The sequence below is a fragment of the Dipodomys ordii genome, unplaced genomic scaffold (assembly GCF_000151885.1).
Source record: "Dipodomys ordii isolate 6190 unplaced genomic scaffold, Dord_2.0 Scaffold65, whole genome shotgun sequence".
Lineage (NCBI taxonomy): Eukaryota > Metazoa > Chordata > Mammalia > Rodentia > Heteromyidae > Dipodomys > Dipodomys ordii.
In genome coordinates, this window is record NW_012267281.1 from 3,531,669 (window position 1) to 3,550,146 (window position 18,478).

An 18,478-nucleotide genomic window follows, 5' to 3' on the forward strand; every position below is an offset into this window, starting at 1 on the left:
CATTACTCTACCATGCCACTAGCATGCTGCTCTGCCTCTGCTTTTACTTATGAAAAAAGCTTATCATCTTCTAACCTTGTGCAAATTATATCAGTCTTCCACCTTATATCATTCTTCCTAATAAACCATTCCAAGCAAATCTAGTCTGTCAGGGTCCCATATCTGCTCCTGATCTCCTCTCTCTACTCTTCATGCTCGACATTGGCCACATTGTTCCCTGAAATAGTAAAGCCCCTTCCAGCCTCAGGCCCTTTCCATTTATTGTCTACCTGCCCTCTGGTCTTCACAGGTGCGTCTTTGCTTTCCCTTACCTAAAGATCACCACAGTTAACAGCTTCTTCTAGCTACCTCCATAAGGGATGCTTCCTCGCCCCAGCCATATTTCCTTCACCTAGCTTTTTACTATTTAGAATTAATCTTTTTATTTATTTATTTTTTGTATTGCTGTTTTCCCCTCCACTAACATGCATATTTAATGGAGTGACATTATCTCCAAAAACGTACTCATTACCCAATTATGTAATTGTAAACCCCTCTGTACATCACCTTTATAATAACAAAAATCTCTCTCTTTCTCTCTCTCTCTCTCTCTCTTTCTTTCTCTCACTCACACACACACAGACACACACACACACATTTAATGAAAGCAAGGTACCACGGCTATTTGAGTTACTACTGGGCCTTCCTGGAGCCAGGTATAATGAGGTGTTGGATTCTTGATAAAGTTAAGTAACACTGAGATAACAGTTTTCTCCTTCAAATGCAGATACCCCATACCTCTACTGGGGAGTATGGAAAACTTTGATTTAAAATTGTTAGACCCGGACTCTGAAGGAATGTGGACACACATCTATAATGGGTGAATAAGGACATGCGTCTGTGACTTTGCTAATGAAGTCAAAGTATCTTCAGAAATTTTAGGTACTCGGACAATGGTTACATAATGAAATGCCCCTCAATAACATTAGCAAGTGAAGTCCAATTTCATTTTTAAATCAGGTAAATAAATTTTGTAAAAAAAAAAAAAAAAAACCTTTCTCAGCACACTATTTCAGTGAAAAGCAAGGACTCCGAAAAGTTGACAAACCTAACTTTCCTTCCCATCAGTGACTACCCATTAAGACCCAGGACCACAGCTGGGACATACAAGACCTTGAGAAGATGTCAGCTCCAGCACAAACAAACACAGTTCACTCACTGTCTCTGCAACACATCCCCCTGAAGCTCCACAGTTGTGTCCTGCACCCTTCCTGGCTAACACGTCCAGGGTGACTAGTGATTGGAGAAAAGGAGCCTGGGCTCTTGTGCCAGAGAGCAAATGGGAGGGGCCAGATGGCTGGCCAGGCTCACACAATGTGAGCTCTGCAGAGGCAGGAGCTGGTGATAATCACTTAGGCCTCCAGCAGGAAGGGAAAGGGAGCCTGGGGACCCAATTTGGGTCTAACAAGCAACATAAGCTAGATTTTCATAAAGAGAACATCCACTTCCCCACCCCCCACCAGCCGCGGTAATGACTGTGCTGGGTGGGTCGGCTGTGGGGCTTGGGCTACCTCCCTGGTCACTGAGATGTCTCCAGCGCTCAGCCTACCCCCCTGTCAGTCTTGAACATCAGAGAAGTCTCACAAGGACTGTCTTTCTCCTTTATAAATATGTGTGCCTGATCACTGTTTTTTCACAGGTTTATTGGAAGAACCAATATGAATAAATCTATAGGAAAAGCTTCAAAGAAGAGAGGCATCGGCCCTTTTCATGATAGCACCTCTCTTTTGTCAACGTCATATTTGTGATTTCCTCTGTGTCTGTCTTTCCACTGTGCCATCAACTCCATTGAAGGTGGGGTAGTCAAGGACTAGCTTTGTGTTTGGCAGACTTGTGTTTGATGTGTGACCCTACCTATACTAGAAGTAGCTGAGTGAAGGGCTAGGGATCTGATCTTCAGGTCCATCAGTGTACTGATGTATGAATAGGAGGCCCTTTGGGCCTCCTTTAAGAGAAGCCTACATAAGTATGAGAATAGCAACTTGCAAATAATTTCCCTCAGAGGCAGCTTTCCTTGGTGCAGAAGTGCTGGCTGGGAGGTCATTGTCCAAGGCAGTGATTTCTGCAAGGTAGTCCCCACAGGGCTCAATTCCTTCTTCCACAGGTGGAAATTATAGTGACCCGTATGTTAGAATGTGAGCAAAAAAGCTCAAAAGCTATGTACCTATGACCATCTAAGATGATGCTAAGTGAAATGAACTCCAAGATAGGGATACAAGAGGTCTTTGGTGTTGTTTTTAATGTACTATGTGATTTTTTTGTTTCCTTTGTATGTTCTCCCCACCCCATGGCATATCCCCTGTTGTCACTGTATTTGATTTTGGTGTCCTGCATCTTGTATATGCATTTGTCTAATTTGGGAAGGGGAAGGGGAATAACAATATGCTGAAATAAGGACACAGGATGACCCATTGCAACACTGATACCCACAAGACACTATATTGGAAATGAACTTTACAACTTCAGGGGGTGGGGGGGAGGAGTAGGAGAGGTGAGGGAGGGAAGGGATAGTGGGAGAACAACAAAGGAGGGGGTAACAATGCTCAACAAAAAAATGTACTCATTACCTTACTCAGATAACTGTAACCCCTCTGTACAGCATCTCTACAATAAAATAACATTAAAAAAAAGAATGTGGTAGAGACTGTGTGATATCTGGAAAACATTTTTAATTTTATTTTAAGTAAAAGTAATGATATTTTTTTAAATACAGTAAGACCAAGACACAGTGTGCATGGGGAACTTTAGAGCTGGTATCACCTCTTTGGACTTCCCTGGGGAAACCCCATCCGAAATGAGAATTCACCGGGCCACTGGGCCCAAACCACCTCTGTTTACCATGTCACTTATTAACGGAAGGTGAAAGGCATCCAAGAGGTAGTCAGTCTCTCCTTTCTCATTTTTCTTCTCTGCATTTAGCCAAGTTTGTTTAATAAATAAGTTCTGGATCCAAGGGTTTCAAGCAGTAATGAGTCAACTAGCACCAGCAATGGCAGTTCTCTGAGCTTTACATTGTTGAGAACTGTGCTAAAACTGAGAATCAAGTCCTGAAACACAACCAGCAGGCATGGAAAAACTCATACGCATACTGCCTCACACCTTAGCTGAAATTATATAAGTAAAACTGAGTCCTACCTCAGAATAAAGCAATAGCTATGATGTGCTCATACGAAAAATGTGTTTGGTGGAAGGCCATTTCCCAATAGTAAAGCACCCAACAAAAACTCATTTTATATTTATGTATGTATGTTCAGATTCAGCCTATCCAGAGGATAAGCCTATCCATATTCATCAATATACCCATTTCTAAACCACCCTTTTTCTTAGGCCTATACAAGCATGGAACAGCATAATACCTATTTTAAGCATTTTAAATTATATATAGGGGTATATTGTAAGTGTAAAGACAAAGCAAGGGGAAAAACTCATTTTATTTCACTTCTAAAATTTCTCCAATTTTATGGATATGTAATAAAGAAAAAACTGTAAATATTTAAAATGTACCGTGTGATATTCTGTTATATTTTGTGAAGTAAACTATCATCTGCAAGCTAATTGGCATACTCATCACATCATCGTGTAGTTACCATTTTGTGTGTGCAGTGAGGATATTAAGAAGAAATCACTCAATAAAACTTAAGTGTACAATACAGTATTGTTAATTATAGTTGCCATCCTGTAACAAAGAGCCCCAGAATTGATTCTAAAGTTATTACAAAGTATGAATTTTAATAGAATCACTACAAATCATAATGAAATCTCTGTGTTGGATTTTTTGTGCTTTATTTCCCCTCTGTGATCAGGAGAACAGGGAAGGAGCTAGCAGATTGCAGTGGAGTTTTCTGGTGATCAACTTGTTTCATTTCTCACTTACCTAGACAGAAGCAACTCTGTTGATGTTCATGCTTCTGGACTTGCTGTCAATCCGCCTGGTGTCCGGCCTCTTAACTACTCCCTCTCTTCCTTTAGCCTGCAGATAAAACAGTTCTGCTTCATATGCACTCAGGCCATCTCATAGTATGAACCTTTGAATTTCTGCTTTTCACTTTCACTGATGGCCCCCACCTGGCACTGAATGAAGCCTTTCATACTGCCAGAACAAGTTGCTTTATCTGTTTCTTCTTCCCAGGTCCCACCAGGGACTTAGCTTGGTAGGTGACTTGCATAACCGACTAAGAGTAGCAAGTGTATTTTTCCTTTCTCAACTCACGAAAAGTATGCTGTCATATGCGGGTGTTAAGCCTAAAATATAAACACATATGTGAACACATGTAGGATCCTATCAGATGATTAAATGTAGGATCATATAGGATCATTTAGTATCATGATCATCATCATATGAAACCCCTTTGAGCCACTAACCTTAAATAAACATGAACATTCAGAAACTGAACCAGGTCTTACCTGTGGTATGGTACTAGTGGAAGACAATAGATAAATTGAGAGGACTAAGAGGGTAAAGAAAGTAAAAATATATTTTTTATATATGTGAATAAAAATGGAACAAGAAAATCTGAGGAAAATTGTCTACTAAGCGGGGGGGGGGGAGAGAAACGAAAAAGAATGATAGAGACGGAGATGCGTAACCAGACGCTTGTATACATAAAGGGACATGTTAAAATGAAACTCCCATGCACAATTAATTGATGCTAATACATAAATAAATAAATAAAATTTTGGTAAATAAATAAATAAAATATGGCGCACTCTATAGAATTTCCTTATAGGTTTGTGTACCTTTGGCCTTTTTTTTTTGTCTCTGTTGATGGGGTTGCACATTTCCAAGTTACCACAGCGTGAAACTGTGTGTTTAAAAAAATGTTTTTAACTAGAATTTCCCTGCTAGCACTTGAGCAGTCCAATTATCTGAGGCCAATTTCTTGCAGCAAAACATTCAGCAAAAATGACCTCTTTGGGAGACAAAATTTCCAGTCTGAACAAAAGTTCAAAAGTATACCTGGAACCGTGTTTTTCCCTGTCTCATTATATACCTATTCAAGCCTCTATAGGACAAGATCCAGGACACACAACCAACAAGCTTACATAATCTGAGTTTTCAATTCTGGGAGAAACTGCCAGGGACACAGGTTTAGGTGAAGCCTAACAAAATAGATCACACTCCAGTTTAACTTCAAGGGGGGAGGGGAGAGTAACAAGTGGCCAGAAATTATCTTCTAGTGGGGAGATGGGGAGGAAAGGGATGGTAAGGGAAAAGCAAAGGAGGGGGCAACCATGCTAGGAAATGTACTCACTACCTTGCTAATGTAACTGTAACCCCTCTGTATAGTATCTTTACTATAAAAAATAAATATTTAAAATAAAAAAGAAAGGAACTATCTTCTCAATTATTCTAGACATGGCACAATAAAATACCACTACTCTCTCCTCCCTCTTACCCAGAATCCTCTATCACCCCAGCTACCCGGAAGGCTGAGATCAGGAGAACTGTGGCTCAAGCCATGCTGCTCAGTCTCGGCAGAAGAAGGCAGGCATGGTGGCATGGACCTGGCATCCCAGCTCTTGTTGGAAGCTTAACATAGGCAGACTGGTGTAGACACGTGTCTGGACAGGAAAGGAGACTCTGTCTCAAAAATATAACCAGGGCAGGGGCTGGGAAGTTGGCTCAGTGGTAGAGCGCTTGCCTTGCATGCATGAGGCCCTGGGTTCGATTCCTCAGCACCACATACGCAAAAAGAAAAAAAGCCGGAAGTGGCGCTGTGGCTCAAGTGGTAGAGTGCTAGCCTTGAGCTGAAGAGCTGAGGGACAGTGCCCAGGCCCAGAGTTCAGGTCCCACAACTGGACCCCTCCAAAAAAAATAACCAGGGCAGAAAGAGACTGGAAGCATGGTTTAGTGGTAGAGCACTTAACTAGAAAGTTTGAGGGTCTGAGTTCAAACCTCAGGGCCACCGAACATATATATAACATATAATATATATAGTATATATACTATATACTATATTATATACATTATATATATTATATATACTATATACATACTATATACTATATATACACTATATATACTATATAACATATACTATATATACTATATGTACTATATGGATATACTATATATAAAATATATAATGTGTGTATATTTGAATATATAATATGTGTATGTACATATATGTATGTATGTGCATATATAATGTGTGTATATATATACATAATCTCTGTGATTCCTTTGATGCCAGTCAAGTACAGAACTGAACAAATGGCCCTTCTCTTAGCAAGACAGGAACCTGACAAAGGGACTGGCAGGGCAGCGTGGTTCACAGTGAGCTCTTTCCACTGTCTGGGGAGAACCATGCCTCCAGGGGGTTGACTGCTACGTGAGGGCAAACACTGGCCAGGCACAACCAAGAGGGATTCCGGGGCATCCTCTGGCAGCCTCACAATGGGAGGAGACTGGCATCTGCTGTGATGACAGCCTAGCACGTAACAGTCACTGCAGCAGTGATGTCACCTGACAGATGCTCTAGGAACGAGGCCCATGAGCAAGGCTTAGGTGCCTAGACCCAAGTCTTTGTCAAGGGAACTTGACAAAGAACATCCCCACCCTTCTAGGTTAAGTAACATTTTTCTCTTTTAGAACTGCCTGAAATCTACCCTATCCCTTCTAAGACAACAACTGCCTTCTGATGCCGACATCCCTGGCATCAGCAGTGAGAACCCAGCTTCACCACATCACCTAATACGCTTGCTCGAAAAGGAAAGGTGAGGATTGCCAGAATGTTACCATTGACAGCTAATTTTTTTTAATTTTTTTATTGTGACTACAGAGGGGTTACAATTACATGGGCAAGGTAATGAGTACATTTCTTATCAAGCATTGTAGCCTCCTCCTTTGTTTCCCCTTCCCATCCCTTCCCATCCTCCCCCCCACCACCCCGTACTGAACGCACCACCACCCCCCCCGCACCAAAGTTGTAAAGTTCGTTTTTGACATAACGACTTGTACATCTCATTGTTGCAATGGGTCCACCTGTATCCCTATTTAAAACAATTTGTTTTTTTCCTTCCCCTCCACAAATTATACCAACATCAAATACAGTGAAAGCAGGGGTTATACCGTGGGGGAGGGACACACAAAGCAACAAAAAAAAATCTTATAATTGCGTTAGAAACAATCTCATGAAAGAAAAAAAAACATTTGAATACATATCTTAGAGTTCATTTCCCTAACATCACCTTATCTGACCTTTTCTGCTTGACTCATTGCAAATAAGGGAAAACATGGGACCTATGTGTCTTTGGGCCTGGCTTACTTCACTTAATATAATTTTTTACAAGCCTTTCCATTTCCTAACAAATGGGGCAATTCTTTCTGATGGAGGCATAGAATTCCATTGTGTATATATACCACATTTTCTTGATCCATTCATCTACTGAGGGGCATCTGGGTTGGTTCCATATATTAGCTATACTAAATAGTGCTGCAATAAACATAGTGGTGCTGGTAGCTTTAGTGTGGTCTTGTTTGTGAACATTTGGGTAAATGTCCAAAAGTGGGATTGCTGGGTCATAAGGGAGCTCTATGTGGAGTCTTTTGAGGAACCTCCATACTGCTTTCCAAAGTTGTTGAACAAGTTTACACTCTCACCAACAATGTAGTAAGGTTCCCTTCTGTCCACATCCCCTCCAGCATCTGTTGTTTTTAGAGTTCTTGATTATAGCCATTCTAACTGGGGTGAGGTAGAATCTCAATGTTGTTTTGATTTGCATTTCTTTTTTGGCTACAGAGGTTGAGCATTTCTTCATGTGTCTATTGGCCATCCTTCTTTCCTCTTCAGAGAAGTTTCTCTTTAAGTCATTTGCCCACTTATTTATTGGGCAGTTGTTTCTTTGAAGATCTGTTGTTGGGGGATTTAATTTTTTAAGTTCCAAGTATATTTTAGATATGAGACCCTTGTCCGTTGTATGACTAGTGAAGATCTTCTCCCACTCCATAGGCTTTCTATTGATCTTGCTAGCTATGTCCTTTGCCATGCAGAAGCTCTGCAACTTCATGCAATCCCATTTTGACAGCTAATTTTTAAAAAGAAAAACACTCAAGTGGCAAAGCAGAACGTGACTCTACATCCTATCCAGCCTCAGGTCACTAATTCACCTGCTGCATCCCTCTCATAGGGACTCGGGGTGGTGTTGGTCCCCTCTCCAGTGTGGTCACGATTTGACCTATACCACCCTTGCTCCCTACAGGACACCAAGGTGAACTACAGCTGAAGTTCAAGTGCTGCAGGAGGGTTTCATAGTGGATTATCTGGGATGAGAAGGAGGAATGGAATAAGACTTGGAACCCTTTGATCCATCACTTCCAGCCCACCTGATGGGCACTACTGACCACTGGTCACGTTGCTTGAGGTCCCTCAAACTCACCGCACTGCTGAAAACTAGTGATGTGTGCCTTAGAAATATGGATTCCGTAACTGCTCAGACATCCTTTTGGATAAAGAGCTGAGTTTAGCCCTGGTTGTTCAAAATCCTGTCTTAAAGCATTATCTGGAGCATACTTTGGAGAATGGAGCCTCTGGGAATCAATTTAAGAAGTTGTGAGTCTGTTTGGGAGAAAGCTGTCCATTCCTTCCTGTCTGGCCCCCAACCTGGTATGACTCACAAGTGAGAGTCTAGGGGAGCAGGAGAAACTCCGGAGAAGGGGGGCATTTATGTAGGTTCTGTGGGCCAAGCATTGTGCTAGGCAGTTCACTTGAATTATCTGTTCTAAACATCACTATGGTTTAGTAAAAGTAGTAACTATGTTTTGCATAGGAGGAAACAGACATTCAGAGTGGTTACTTAACTGTGAGTAAATGATTCAAATCCAGAGGTTATCCCATGATCCTGTCCTCTCTGGGGCAGTTTTAAATAGTCTCTGTCAAGAAGCAAGTCTCCAACTTCCCCTGTTACAGGGTGAGAGGAATGGGGAAGGATTTGAGTAGATCAGATTACCAAGGTTCTACCACACAAACGACTGCCTATCACTTTCAGTGACAGTGTTCAAATCTAACTCGAAGTGGTTTTGTGGCTACCATCATCTGCAAGGCTCTCTCTACCCCGTTCAAGGTTGTAGAGCCTGGTTTTCTGTTTGCAGGGTTGAAATGATGAGATTAAACTATTATCAAGTAAAACCACATGCACTCTTGATTTTAAAATATCTCTGCTCTCAAATGGCTTCTCTGGAGGAAAGGGGGCTATAAATCCCCTAAATAAATAATAATAAATGTTCTGGTCTGTGTCTGTTATCACAGAGAGATTACTTTGCCATGCTGGCACTTAGCAAATGAGAAATGTCAAAACAAATAAACTGCCTAATCCATATTGGATCATGACAAATTGATTTGGAAATCCTGTTTTCTCCTATCAGGTGCTGCTTCTGAGATGGATTGTCTCACATTTTTTATACTGGCTCTGGGGCCTTTGACTCATGTGATTGAGAACAGAAAGGCAATCTAGCAGTTCTAGAAGGTATCTGACAAAATAGTTTAAAAAAAGTTTTTATCATTCTTGTCTCGAATTGATATTTTATGTCACCCTTGTATAGGAGACATGACTACATCAACATTTTATGCTGGGAAAAATAGGCCTAGTATCTCTAACCATTTCCACCATCATCTACTTTTTAGTCGTTCATCCTGAATATCTATTAAGAATGTATCTTCTTGAAAATTATGCAGAATTTTAATCACTTTGGTAGCTATCATCATGCAATTACTGCTGAAGAGATTCTTGAATTACTTGTGTTATCTTTGAAAAGAACTTGTGGGAAGCTGTTTCCTGCCCTAGCAAATTAAGACATTTATGTTAATATTTATGATCATATTTTTAGATATTTTCTTACATCATTCTTAATTTGCTGCTTTCTTATGCAGTTAATAATGCTAATAATAGATAACAAATACAATGTTCCTCTTTGGGTTGTTAAATCATCATCACCTGGAAGCCACAACCTCACTGCAAGGTAGATGCTATTATGATGAACCTACCAATGACGGGGAAATAGATAAGCAGACTCAGAAACTTGCCTAAGGGCATGGGTGAGAAGTGATTTGAACCCAGGCCCTCCAGTTAACTAGTTCCTGCTACCATGCCTTCCTTAATGAGTGAAGGAAGTTCCACTTTCTGTCTTGGGATGCACTTTAAACCATTTTGCTTTCCTTGCAAAATTTTTTTTGGGGGGTGGGCGGTCGTGGAGCCTGAACTCTGGGCCTGGGCACTGTCCCTCAGCTCTTCAGCTCAAGGCCAGCGCTCTACCACTTGAGCCACAGTGCCACTTCCAGCTTTTTTTCTTTTTGCTTATGTGGTGCTAAGGAATCGAACCCAGGGCCTCGTGCATGCAAGGCAAACGCTCTACCACTGAGCCACCTTCCCAGCCCTCTTTCCTTGCAAATTTAAAACTTAAGTCAAACTAAGGAATCAGAGCAGGAATTGATGAAGCCATTTTATACAGGTCTAGTAATGATCAAACTCCTAACTGGATGGGAAGAAACATCAGTAAGCAACAGATATTTCTAAGCTCACATCCTCCTCTCTGGGTTAGTTCTGCTTGATGTTAACCTCAGCTCACAACCGTTGTCATTTTTGCTTGTGTTTCATATTCCTTTTGGAATATGAACCATTTCTGGTAAAAGTTCTCAAAGAAGTGAGGAACAAAAGGAACATACCTGATCATAATAAAAGCTATCTCTGACTGACCTACAACCTACATCATATAAAGGGTGGAAAACTAACATCACTTGCTCCAAAATCAAGAATAAGGTAAGGGTGTTTGCTCTTCCTGCTCTTTTGCAATATAGCACTGGAACTGCTAGCCATTTCCAAATAAGAACCAGGTCCAGCCAGGAGGAGGTACACAAAATAAATACCCCCAGATGAGTACTTTTTCTGAAATAGTGGTAATAAATAACTTCGTGGTAAAATCTGTACTTTTTATAAAAGGGTAGGACACTATTAAGATTTTTCCCGGGAATATTGTTATGAAAATATATTTTTCTGCAGTGTCTTCTGAATAATGTAATAAAAGAGTTGAGTAATTTTTGGAATATTCCATGTTCCCCACTGAATATGGACTTTGTGAAGCTCAGTGTAAAAGTGAAACATAAATCCAATTAAAATACCATTCACAATTTTTGAAGATTTTAAGAATGCAAGATCTGAAAGAAAATAAATGTGTCACAAATAAACATGCTATTAAATAAGGAGGACATTACTGCCAATCAATAAAGACGTTTTCAATTTCAGCAGTACACATTTGACATAAGAAAAAAATTATGAATTTAATTAGAAAAATACAAAGGTCTCAATAGCCAGATGAAAAAACATGGTGAGATGTTCATGAGAGAGAAAATACAGCTGTCTAAATACTTGGAGAATGTCAAAGAATTAAAAAAAATGCACCTTAAATTATAAAATTCTGATCTTAACCTATTAAGCTTACCAATCCACTGACAGGGAAAATGTAATGGTTTTCTGAAGTATGATTTGGAAATGCATGAAGAGATGGAAATGAGAGGAAAGGAGAATGAAAGGAAAGGTATTTTTTAATGTATAGCAGATAGCTAAGAGGATGAGATTCTTTAGTGTTTCCTCCCTTTTACTTTTCTGTTTCTCAAGGTTTACATAATAAGATATTTATAAGACAAATGAAACCACAATAACATAAAAACTACTTTTAATTAAGCTAAACATAATGCAAAGTTTTGAACTAGACAATCTCTAATTGACTTCTACTTATAAACAAATACATTATCTAACAGTGTTACTGTTCACTTTCCCACAATGGCTACACAAGGATAGGAACTCAAACACATCTCCATCATTGGTGAGACCACACATGAGCTACCACAAACTTCAGGTTTCTATGAAACCCCATAAATTGTGGCCCCCAAACTAGGCCTTCAAACACATAAGCCTTCAATCATTGATTCAATTTAGTTTATTCTCTTGTTAGGAGAGAAAAATAAGCCACGTAGTTCATTCTAATAAAATAAAACCTAAAGCACAATTCATGGGTTTAGGTTTCACTTCTGTTCCTTGAGTTTTGTCTCTCCCTTACTCGATCATTTAAAACTGGGAAGTCTTCCTGTGCCTGTTTCTTCATTTTCATGTGATTCATTGGGGACCTTAAGGGAATACCATCAAAATTTGCTTACCTCGTCCCAATGAAGGTAAGATTGCTTTGGGGAGATTGCTTCTTAGAATAGAAATCCCATTATTTCTATATATCATCATCAAGAAGATCTTACACTACAGAGACAAATTCCCAATCTAATTAATCATCACTCTCACTTTTTGCACCTCAAAGTTAGAAGAATTTTTCAGTTTACCATATATTTGTAAAATGGGAGATTAAACATACCTTGGTGACTCAAACCCTTTTTTCCGTTGTCTTCTTAATTGCATTTACCTCAGCCACAGGTTTAAGTTTATCACAACACTACAGATCATTCATTGCCAAAGTCACTTGAGCAATCACTTGAAAAGCTAAAGTTCACCCATAGTAAATGTCTTCTCAAATTGTTACCTTCCATTATATGCATTCTTTCCACTGACTTTATCCCATCCAAATCAAAGTCTGTAATGAATCTCCATTTGCACTCTTTTGTTCAATGCTCTTTGGGCTTTGAAATTATTATTATTGTTGTTATTATTGTTATTATGTTTTAAACTTTCTTCCTCCAAGCTGAGACCCGAATCTTTATGTTTTCTTATGCTATCTATTCTTCTAAACACATCTTTGCTTATTTATAGAATCCTTTGCCACTTTCAATCCTTTTACAAATTCTGGGACTTTCTTTTAGTCTCTTAGCTCCTCTAGTATTTCTAGATGAGTTGAGCATGAGATGTTCGTGCAGTTTCATGGTAGACAGTGCAAAGAAACAGTACGTAACTATCTGAAGTAGTCCAGGCAGTTCCTCCCTTCTCTCTCTTTTCCAGACTACTCAACCCACAGCCCAATCACTAGATTTCTTTGCCATGCTGGTAAATGACTACTTGTCAACTGGGAGTTAACCATGGTTTGATTCTTACCCTCTCACAGTTATTTCAGTAATTTCACCTCTCTCTGAACTGAGCTTGCTTCTGGTCTCTACTATGCACCTAGTGTTTCAATATCAAGTTTCTAATTCACCAAAACCAATTGTAAAGAGTCACAATCCAAAATCTTGATGACTAACTTCCATTTAACAAATCATACACTGGACCTACTTCAAAAAGTAACTTCTGTTCATTCTCCATCCTGGTCTTCTCAGTTAATACATCTATTCTTCACATTCACAGCACTCAGACCCCATATGATAATCATGAGCTTGGAGGACACGGTTTCTGAGATTCTTAGAAATGTCATTTTCTATGCTGGAGGCAGTAGTTCTTATCAGTTCTTCTGCCTCGGGTTTGCCATCTTTGATTATAAACCATCAAGGTGGGAAGGGGAATGTGGGAAGACAACCAGAAAAGCCAAAATGTCTCAAAATAGGAGTCTGAGTGACAGGTAGGGACTTGAAAAAAACATTCAAAAGCATGGAACAGGCTCTCTTAGACACATGAATTATTTCTTAACACACTTATGAACTTAGCCAGACACTGTCCAACATGCTTCCTCCATAATTTGAACTGACTCCTCCAATCAAAATATAAAGTGGGTGAGTAGTAGAGACTTCAGTTCAGCTTCATGAGACAGAAAACACAAGCTAAGAGTGAGTAAAGCAACTCTCTTCTATGCAGTGCTGTGACTATGAAGAATAAATTTATTAATGGAGAAGGTTAGGATGGGCAATTAATGGAAATCCTTTCTCAAAATAGACCCAGTATAGGATCTGTTCAAATGGAAGTTAGTCAACAATAATAAGCAGTGACTAGATAATCATTCGGAAGCCAGGCTCTCCTCACCGCATGAAGATGGGGGCCTCCTCTTTGTTCATGTGCCCCCAAAGAGGTGAAAGGAAGAAGCAAGGATAGAAGTCCAGGCTCCCTTCCTTTAAGGATACTTCCTGGAAAATCCCTACCCCATTTCTGCTCATATCACTTTGGCTAGACTTTAATTATATGGTCATACTAGCAGTGAAAGAGATTGGGGAATTCAGTTTTATTCTAGGAAATTCTAGGAAAGGCTAGCTGGGGAGCTAGCATTTGAACATTTTATGATTAGAAAGGGAAAGTGGATATTGAGAGAAAACTATCAATGTCTGCCAAAGAATCAATCATTAAATAATGATCTGAATAATTTCATGGCACATGAAATCTGACCGCCTCTCCTTCTTATGCTTGGTATAGAGTTCGCTGTACTGACTAATTAGTTTTGTCCTAAAATCAAAACCATGACCACAAAGAGGAATTTTTGATAATTATATACATCTGTATTTATCATGAAGATCATATGTACAATTCATGTGATTCATACTAAATGACCTATATACAGCATTCCACATAGAAAAATATGTTAATATCCATAACAACTGATTACTTAGATTTAAGTAATGTTTTGATAAAGATTTTTTTTTAATGTTCATCTCTATCCTGCTCAGACATTAGCATCACTGGGAGAGCTTGACTTTGTTGAAGCTGCGATTTGCCTCACCATCTTGTGATAATTTCAATGCCCTAGATATGCAGAAAGAACAATGTATTAATTCAGACCAATTAGTCCAGAACTTAGCGGGGGGATTCGAAAAAAGGAATAGGACTGAGGCTCACCGTATCTTTGCAATGCAGATTCTAAAAGCACAGAACTCCATTTGGTAACTGAGACCCAAGTCTGAAAAGACAAGTATTAAACAATGCTTCGCTGATGCTTTTAATTGCACTCAGGGGTAAAGTACAATTAACAAAATGTGTGATGTGATTGATCTCTGTGTATGGAAGACTTTTGCTCTAAATAAAGTAAGTCACTAAGGTGAATTAAATATATTTCTGACTCTTCTCTGAAATCGCTCACCTTTTTTTTATTTCTTGTAGGTTAATTATATAAAGCAATTACGATGATACAATGTGCAGCACCAAAATACTTTTGAAGTGCAGAGGGAGGGAGGTTAAGACACTTGACATGATAAAGAAAATAAAGAAAAAAACTATTACTGGAGGACTGAGGATGGAGCTCAGAGCACTCGACTGGCATTCATGAGGCCCTGGTTTCAAGTCCCAGCACCACAAAAGAAAAGAAAAGGAATAATGGTGACCCTTTAATGTTTTCACCAAGGCCTTGGGGGTGGCATCTCGAAATCACCCATTGTTCTTTCTGATTGTCATGCTCCCAACCTTCTAAGTGAGAGGACAGGTGTAGAAGGATATAATCTCTCCCCAGCAAAAACAGTATAGATGCAAAGACGGCTGCTAAGGCATGCAAGAACTGGGCTAGAGCTTGCTCTGCACTGGTGGCTGCTATCTGCTGAATCACTTTGAGGCAAGGAGTCCTGCAGACATTGGACCAATAGTTTCCAGGTCCCTGTCATTCTCCAGAACCCTTAATTCCTACCCAGTACCTACCTAGAAAACAAAACAAAACTAACTCAGCTTTCCTGTCCAAACCATTGCATTGGTTCTTCCTTGACCATCCATCATCCCAGAATAGCAGCAATGGCTGGAGGGAAAATCCTCAATCTGAACCTCTCCTGGGTTCTCCTGCCAAATCAAATACATTCAGTGGAGGTAACATGGCCCAGTGCATTCATGGGAAGCATTGAATATGGAAAACACCTGCCCAAGGACCTCTTTTTTGACAGAGGTAGATATAGTCAGAGGGTGGATATTTTTTCAATAATCTAAAAACCAAAATGAATATCAGAGCCACTTATAGCTCAAGGGGGAAATGCCATAAAAAGACAAATACTGCTGGGCCCCAGTGGCTCACACATCTAATCCTAGCTACTCAGGAGGCTGAGTTCTGAGGATCGTGGTTCCAAGTCAGTCTGGGCAGGGAAAGTCCATGAGACTCTTATCTCCAATTAACCACCAGAAAACCTGAAGTGGTCCTGAGGCTCAAAGTGGTAGAGTGCTCCCAACTCATGAGTTCAAGCCCCAAGACCAACCCTTCCCCCAACCAAAAAACAAAAGACAAATACTGAGAATCACCAAGGAAAAGTGAAGGACTCATTGATAAAGTGAGACTCAAGTGTGGCTCTGACAGAACTAAGCATCGTGAATACAGTGAGGGGCAGGGTCCACAGCCTTGGAGGGGGACCAAAGCGAATTGAGAGTTTTGCCCTGACTAACTGCACTGTGCTGGGGACTCTCACTGAGAAACCACCTGAGGATGACTGTAGAGGAGAGAGGCTGAGGGTCTAGGAAAACATTTAACCAGAAGCAAAAGAAGACAAGAAAGACCGATCGAACCAAAGAGGTTAAGAATGTCTTAGGCCAATTGTGTACCAAATGCTCCCTATTGCTTACTGGTTTCATTCAACCTGTCCATGTTGTGCTGCTTCCCTTTTCTCGTGGAACAGGGAAGGGACGGTCAGCAGAACCAACAGCCAACTCTGGCCCATTTGAGTCAGGTGGAAAGCCAGAGAAAAGAGCAGGCCTCTGAAGGAGGCAGCTTGCTGGCCTTCCCCTTGCTCCAGCCAGAAGCAAATGCTGAAGCTGCCATCTTGTTACTACCAGGTGGTCAACAGGAAGACCACAGCCATATAATAAAGATAGGTGATAGGGGTGGGAAGGTGGCTCAGTGGTAGAGCGCTTGCCTTGCATGCATGAGGCCCTGGGTTTGATTCCTCAACACCACATAAGCAGAAAACGCCAGACGTGGCGCTGTGGCTCAAATGGTATTGCGCTAGCCTTGAGTTGAAGAGCTGAGGGACAGCACCCAGACCCAGAGTTCAGGCTCCACAATCAACAACAGAAAAAAAAGGATGGGTGACAGAATGAAAAGAGGAAGAGGCTGGGACACAGGGACAACGTGAAGCACTAGTCCACCAACACCTTGTGTTATAGAGAGAGATACACCGCTGCTGGACTAAACTACTTCACATGCAGGCTATAGCACTGAGAAGCCAGAAGCTCAGTAATTATGACATGATAGTACTTCCTGAGTTGCAAAGTGATAAGAGACTGGAGTCCGGGACACCTGTATAACAGAACAATTGATTGCTCCGCACATTGTGTCTGCTCACAGGTCTTAGCTACAGACCCTCATGAAGATAACTCAAGCATCCTCCAAACACCTGATATCCAGGCACCCTGGGAACACATCTACATGCCTGGCTTCTCTGAGACTGCGATTTGAGGATTGATGTTCAAAGCCACACTGGGCAGAGAAGTCTGTGAGACTCTGATGTCCATTTATCCAGCCAAAAGCCAGAAGAGGAGATACGACTCAACTGGTAGAGCATCAGCCTTGAGTAAAAAAAGCCAAGTGAAAGCGGAAGGCCTAGCAAGCCCCCCCCCCACACACACACATGTCTTGATCGACTCAGAATACAAATGTGACAAAATGCTTAGTGCTTCCATCCTGAGCAAGGGACTGCTTCTGCCATATAGATAAACAATGAAGAACAGAAGGAAAGAGACTAAATTGAATCGTGTTAGAGCTCTAAGATTTCAGGTGATATTAAAACCACAAACTGGCACTTATAAATGACGAGAAACCCGCAGGATACCAACACATTTGCTGATTAAAGTTTGAAAGGAAACATTAAAAGTCAGCAGTTACAGATAATGTCTGAAGAATGTCAGGTGAGCTGAAGAGAGACAAATCGGAAAATGCTATATTTTCCAGCTTGTGAAGAAGTACTGAGAATCTAACACCTGGCTGCTGAAATCAACTATCTCCCTCGGGATTCTCTGTAGTCACTTATTTCTTGCTATGGCACCCCTGGCTATCTTTGAACTGGGCAGCGCTTGAACTTCTGAACCAACTGGTCAGAACATACACGGCCTCATATCCATAATGAATGCTGCCAAACAAAGACTTGGACCTGCAGAAGGCTTGAGATGCTGGAGAAGTCACACTGACAAAAGTTTGCCTTTCTCCCACCCATCCCTGGCCCTTCCAGGAGGTCTGGTTGTCATCTTGATCATCATAATCCCATTGCGAATGCAGTTATCAATCCCCTTCCATATGAGCAAACAGATATTCAGAGAAGTTCAGGCCATGAAAAAGTCTTCTGAGAATGGCGAACTCTTCTTTTTGTTAGAGTTTTCTGTTCCTTTCAACGTCACCCACTGACTAGTCCCTGTCCACTCAGAGTGGTTTTGTGGTGACAGGTCATGTTGATCTTAGCACGGTTTTGGGGGTACCCTTTTCTTCTCCAAACCCTTTGCAGAGACCACACTCCAAACCTGACCTTCCTGCATCCCAGCTATTCATTTCATGACTGATATTCTAATAATTAGATGATCTGGAAAACATAGCTCTGCTAACATAAGCAAAAGAATATTTGTGTTTGCTTCCATCAAAAAAATCGTAAGTCAGGGATTATCAGCATCATCAGTGCTAACCTTGGATTTCCCC